This window comes from Sceloporus undulatus, chromosome 4, assembly GCF_019175285.1.
Source record: "Sceloporus undulatus isolate JIND9_A2432 ecotype Alabama chromosome 4, SceUnd_v1.1, whole genome shotgun sequence".
NCBI lineage: Eukaryota > Metazoa > Chordata > Lepidosauria > Squamata > Phrynosomatidae > Sceloporus > Sceloporus undulatus.
The window spans coordinates 28,073,223-28,079,927 of record NC_056525.1 but is presented as its reverse complement, the minus strand read 5'-3'; positions in this window follow the sequence as shown (position 1 = coordinate 28,079,927).

The window sequence follows — 6,705 nt, the reverse complement described above, 5'->3', positions numbered from 1 at the left end:
AATATCCTCTCAAGGGAGATATACCTAATACTGATATTGTATTCTTTTCAGCAGCAGGTTAAAATCTTTCTATTTTAAACTTCCGTATTTTCAGTTGACTAGTTATTCTTCACAGTATTTTTATGGATCCTGTGCTGCTTTTAACCATATTGTGGATTTATAATGCAGCAATCTATTTTTGGAGAGTGGAGAGATGGAGGTGTGATTTACATAATTTTTCAAGAAAGATTTGTCATTTTTATTTTTTTAAGATTTTTTTTTTAAAAAATCATGCTTCATAGGAACATTTTTAATGGAGAGACAGAATAAAAATGCAGACATTAAGTAAGTAGTAAATATGATTTTTAAAACAGAGGTTGACTCTGGAAGTGCTGATAAAATTATGGGGGTGGAAAGTGGGGGATGGCATCTTGGCAAAAGTCTCTCGAAATAATTGATTTACTCAGACACCAGGATGCTAATAGGTAAGTATAGCCATCATGTTTTATTTCTGCCTCTCATAGGGATTTTGTTTTCCAAGAAAGAGAGATTTGAAGGGAAGTGCCATTCAGGAAATGTGAGAGACTGAGCACTTCAATATGCAGTTTGGGGGGAGGTTTTTTCAGTAATTTTCCTTTCTGTTGGGTCACTGAAGTGAACACATAATTAGCCGAGTGAAAAGGATGTTTAATGGATAACAAGGAGCCAGAGTATTTCATCCACTTTTGTCACTGCTTTCCCTGCCACTTGCTTATAATAAAAGAGTAATATTACTGCACACCCATAAAACTGATTTTTGTGTGTGTGTGCTTAGGATATACAAACTGAAGTTTTTGTCTCTTCCTCATCTAATAATTACCAGGACTCATTCTATGTAGCCAATGAATATGTCAAGGAATAGGAAGGTGAACATGATTAAGATGATAATGAGGCATGATGAGAGAGGTAAAACATACAAATCTGCAGAAGCTTTCCCCCCTATTTCCCCCCTATTTTGGGGAGGGATGGGGTTTTTTGGAAAAACAAAAAGAAATCCAGTGTGGCATAGTGGCTTGAGTGTTGGACTATGACTCTGGAGACCAGGGTTCGATTCCCAGCTCGGCCATGAAATCCGCTGGGTGACCTTAGACAAGTCACATGCTCTCAGCCTCAGGGAAAGGCAATGGCAAACCTCCTCTGAACAAATCTTGCCAAGCAAACACCACGATAAGGTTGCCATAAGTCAGAAATGACTTGAAGTCACACAACAAGAACAACAACAGACTGAAAGTCAGGTTTTTTCCCCTTTAGGAGTGTAAAACACATTACGTATAACTTGGTTTCACACAAAATTATCATATTTGATATAGTAAAAGTACAGGTTATTCAAAAAGTAATTAAAATTTGAATTTACTTTTTCAAATTTTAATTTTTGTTGCAAATGGATGGAGGGAGTGTCTTGAAGTGTAAGAAGCCTCTTTGACTTTGCCAGTTTATGATGAGCAGGAAAAAAATATCAGTATCTCATTAAATACATAAGAAACCATCAACATTAGTAAGACAAAGAAAATTATTTTGTCTCTTCCAGTACACCATACCCCCAAACAGACACAGAACAATCATTCCCATAAAAAGAACTGTAAAAGAAATGTACATGTTGCAAGGCTGTCCATGGCTCCTATTGTACAGAGATCATATTCTCTATATGATCCATACCTGCCAACTGTCCTGATATGGTAGAGACTGTCCCAATTAATCCTCTGTCAATGTCCCAGTTTTTCTTTCCTCTTCCCACTTTCCTCCTTTGTCCTCAGCTTACTTCAATTGCTGCAAACTGAGTTCAAAGTGCAAAAGTACTCAACTCAGCAGGAAAAAAAAAGAAGAGGGTGCAGAATTTTGCCTCTCTCAGTAGCCTCAGGGAAAAGCAAAGTGCTGCAGCCTCTCCTATCTTATTATATTCTTCCTTATTAATAGCTTTTTCTGTCTTGACCACAGTCTATTGTTGCTTGATTACATATGTCCTGGTTTGTATCTCTGAAATGTTGGAGGGCCACCTGCTCCTCACTCTTGTAGAGACTGGTTTGGGTGACTGCAGAAAGTGTGAGGGCTGTTTTCAGATGTTTTGGATCCCACATTCTCTGCATTCTGCCATTTTGAAGAAACTAGAAATGAATTCCAGTAATTATTGAGTATGCACTTCTCCATTTGAGCATTTTTGTTATCCAGCCCTAAACAATAAAAATGAAAGTAATTGTGGCTCCTAAAGACCTCGGGGGGTTTGATTCTCTCTTCTTGGATATTGTTTTTAAAAACTACAGGCACGTGAAGCCCATGGGGTGCAAAATTTCCACCTCAGATTCAAACAGTTACAAATACATCATTAAGAGTGGTCATCCACAATGGTGTAGTGGTTTGAGTATTGGACTGTGACTCTGGAGACCAGGGTTCGAATCCTGGCTTGGCCATGGAAACCCACTGAGTGACCTTGGGCAAGTCACACTCTCTCTGCCTAAGAGCATGGCAATGGCAACACCCCACCCCACCAAAAAAAAAAAAACCTTGCCAAGAAAACCCCATGATAGGTTCGCCATCTTAGGGTTACCGTAGGTCAGATATGACTTGAAGGCACACAACAACAACAAAGTTTTGGAGAGGCGGACACCCACTGCAACTGCTTAGATGAAGCAATAGGGAAGTGTTGGCCATACAGATGTTGGGCTGTAACTCTCATAATCCCTGACCCTGACTGGGTCGTAATCCCTGATTGCACATGTTATCTGGGCATGATGAAAGCTGGAGTCCAACATCATGCCAAACATTTTGTCCAGAAAGGAGCAAGGAGACTGATACATGAAACATTATTATCTTAGAGATCTTAACACAGATTGCTTCCTCCATGTTTGTTGGGATTGGCACAAATTGCTCACGTTGGATATCCCCTGTTGCTCACAGACAATCCTGACGCTGCCTCTGGCCAGCAAGAGCAATTAACAATCCTAAATTCCAGCCAGCAGTGAAAGTGAGTATAACTGTTCCTTTGTGCCTGTCAATTTCCAGCTGCCAGGATCTTCCTGCCCACCCACTTCACAAAAGAGGACAAAGTGAGAGCCGCTGGGAACTGGGTCACCAACAATTCCACCACTGTACAACTTTCTTAATTAAGGCAGCAAAGGAAACTCCCAAGTGACTGGCAGCAAAGACTGTGTGTCAAAGGAGTAGATAAAGTACTCCCAGTGTTTGGTGTGGTTTCGGCAAACAGGCACAAGTCCTTTGAGTCAAGGACATTGCTATGGGCACCTCTTATCTTGCTTGGTAAACAGAGCTGGTACTGTTTCCCTGGAGGAGACCAATAAGACCAACACAGTCTACTTTACAACTTTGGGCAGAGGCAGCAGTGGTGGCAGGAAATCATTAAATGAACTACTGCTGTCTCAGCTTATCAAGACACACCATATCAGAAGGGTTATGGCTGCCACCTGGGTGATGGTGCAAGAGAGTCCCCCCCCCTGCCATCCAGTCAATGCTGGTTAAATGTGTGTTTGTGTGTGTGTGGGGATATGGGGTTGCAGCCAGGTAACATCCAGAAGTCATTGTACATCTTGGGGAAAAAATGCACAAGGAAGCAAGTAATATTAGCATCATTCCCAGTTACAGTCATTGAGAAGTTGTAATCATGCAGCCCTCAGGCCAAATATGACTTGGGGAGGAAGTGCCTAGTGTAGCTCTTGGACCACTAACCCCTGCAAGCCTTAAGCTGCCCCTAATGTCTTCATAATTCTCATCCCATTAAAAACTATGGTGAGTATATGGTTTGTGCAAATTTCTGCATATACGTGTCTCTTTTGAACCTTCAGTGGAGAGGGGTTTTCAGACTTAGCATATTAGAGCAAGCCACTGTGTTTTAATATACCTTCCACAGACTATAATGGGGTGGGAATTATCTAGTCCTCCTGATGTTGTTGAACTGCAACTGCCAGCATCCCTCCTCATTGGGTATTCTGGCAGGGCTGCTGGGAGTTGCAGTACAACAGTATCTAGAGGACCACACAAATACCACCCCAATTTAGTACCATTGTTTCCCACCTGCATTAGAGATCTTTTAAATGAGAAGTTAGTCAGGGACTGAACCTAGGTACTTGAGCATGCAAGCATCTGTTGTATCCTGAACTAAAGAGCCTTCTCAAATTAGAACATTCATGTGATATAATAATAATGAGATGCCTTCAATGTTATTTTGGCAGTAAGGATCTCCAGAATATTGAAGGCATATCACTTAATATTCTCCAAATGGATGTGTTCAGATTTGTCTCTTCCACTCACCCACAGAAGACCTGATGGCAAATTGCAAAATAGCAGTTGTAAACTCAAAGCTACCTAATTAAGTGGTTAGTAAAAATTCCTCTGGAGCATTATCCTGGCCTTTCTACAAAGGGTGAAAGCCAAAGTACACAGAAGTGCCCAGATTTGCACAGGTCAATGGAAAAGCCAAGGATTAGAATTTGGGAGCCAAAGTTCCCAGGAATACAAGCTGGTTTATATAGCTATCCTAAAATCCCCTCCTCTCTTGGGCAGTGCTTGTAAACAATTTCAGGGGGGAAATGAACTTATTTTCTTCTACCAAATGCTAGAGTCTTAGATCTGAGACAGAATCTGTGTCTGCCAGGGAATCTTTAGCACTTCATTTTTAAACTGTTGAGTGTGGCTGGTTTGGGGGGAAAAACCCTCAGCAATTGCTTGTGACTTCTGTAAGGATATTCCACATCTGCCTAGTGACAGCAACAAGGATTGGCTAAGAAAATTATATACCCCCCACTCCTGTGTGCAAAGACAGCGCAACTTTGAGAGATTTGTAAGCTTGCATGAAGATCAAAGCAGAGACCTAGGCGTTTATCAAACGGGGTTTTCCCCGCTCAGAACCAGGGTGAGTGCGAATTGAGCGATGCGAATTCACATCATAACGTTCATGTATTTTCACACCTGGTTGCTTTCAATGGGAGCCCCTCCCATAGGGCTTCCACGTGGCTTCCGAACTGAATCCTTACTGGCTCCTCATTTTGGAGAGTTCGCTAAATAAGTGAGTTGACAGATTTGCATTGAGGCTCACTTCGAATTCACTGCACATTGGTCTGGTGTGCAATGCCAATTTGCTCTGGTACACCACAGCAAAACCCCTGGGTTGCAAATTTCCCATGATGCTGTGCTGCAATTTTGCCCCATTTACTTCTGCTGCTCCCCCCTGAATGAATGCATTCACGTTTTAATGTGGACAGGAGACATGCTGGCGAGGAGGGGGGAGAGCGGGGGGGGGGGAGAAAGGGAAAATGGGGGGCAAAGGGGGAGATGGTGGTTAGTAAAGTTTCTAAAGGACTCTTTGGGGGTGGGGAGCAGGACGTCCTCCAAAGTGGGGCCAAGGTGGAGGCAGGATTTACTTCCAAGTAGAACTGCAGTTTCTACACTGATTATTTTGCAATGAAAGAAATTTATTATTATTATGATTAAAAAATTATTTCACTGCAAAATAATAATAATAATATAAAATAATAATAATAATAATAATAATAATAATAATAATAATAATAATTTTGCCAGTGGGTGATACATTCAGATGAAGTAGAGGGCATTCAGAGATAGGTGACATTCCCTATCATTCACGTGAAGCTAGGGATGGAGGGTAGGTCCAGATGACAGATCTGAAGGGAAAGAAACTGGAGGCTGGAGGGAGAAATGGAACTCCCAGAATTCCATAGCCTCAAGCCAAGGACCCCACAACAAACTCCAACTCCCATAATAATAATAATAACTTATTATTTTAAAATAATAATAATATTAATAATAATTAATTTTAAAATAATAATAATAATAACAATAATAATTTATTAGTTTGCTGAGGCACCAGAGCTCTCTGGCAGAGAAGGCTCAATGTCTCAGGACACTACAGTTCCCAGAATTCCATAGCACTGAACCAGGACAGTTAAAGTGGAGTTAAACTGGATTATCTCCCCAGTGTGGATGCAACCTAAGAGAAGGCAACTGTTACAAAGGGAAGGAGAGATGTAGATGAAATAGATGAGGAGAATGACAGGAGGATAGATGTAGATGTGAATGAAATGGGTAGGGGCTCTGACACAGAGGACCCCTTTGAATTCGGCTGCCAGGGATTGGAGAATAGAAGGGAGGAAGAAAGGTGAAGCTGTTATTCCTGTGAAAGTGGAACCAAGCTCCATTCTTCACCCTAGAAGTGCAAAGGTTCAGGATGCGTTAGAGCCCCGCTGGACTCAGGGCGGCTCCATTTTTTTGAGCAGGACGAAAAAGCATGGATTTATGCTCCCCTGAGGGTGTATATGTTTGTGTGTGTGTGTATGTATGTGTGTGTGTGTGTGTGTGTATATATATATATTATAATACACAAAGTCATATCATTTCAAAACAGTACTAAAATTTAGACATACCTTGTCAAATATACTTATTTACAACTTGACTTCCCACTTTCATTCAGTCGGTACACATATTTTGTTTTTGACATCTTCTCATCTTCAATACAAGCACAAGACTCTCTCTGTATGTGTGTGTGTATAACTATAGTAAAGAAGAGAAATGTAACTTCATACAGAGATCCTTGTGCAGAGTTGAGATGGAGGGATGAAAATGAGTGAAAATAAACGAAGAGTGGACCTGAGGGAAATACATATATGAGAAGTTTGGTGCTTTTCAACGCACAGAGGAACTGGGGCAATATACAGTATATGT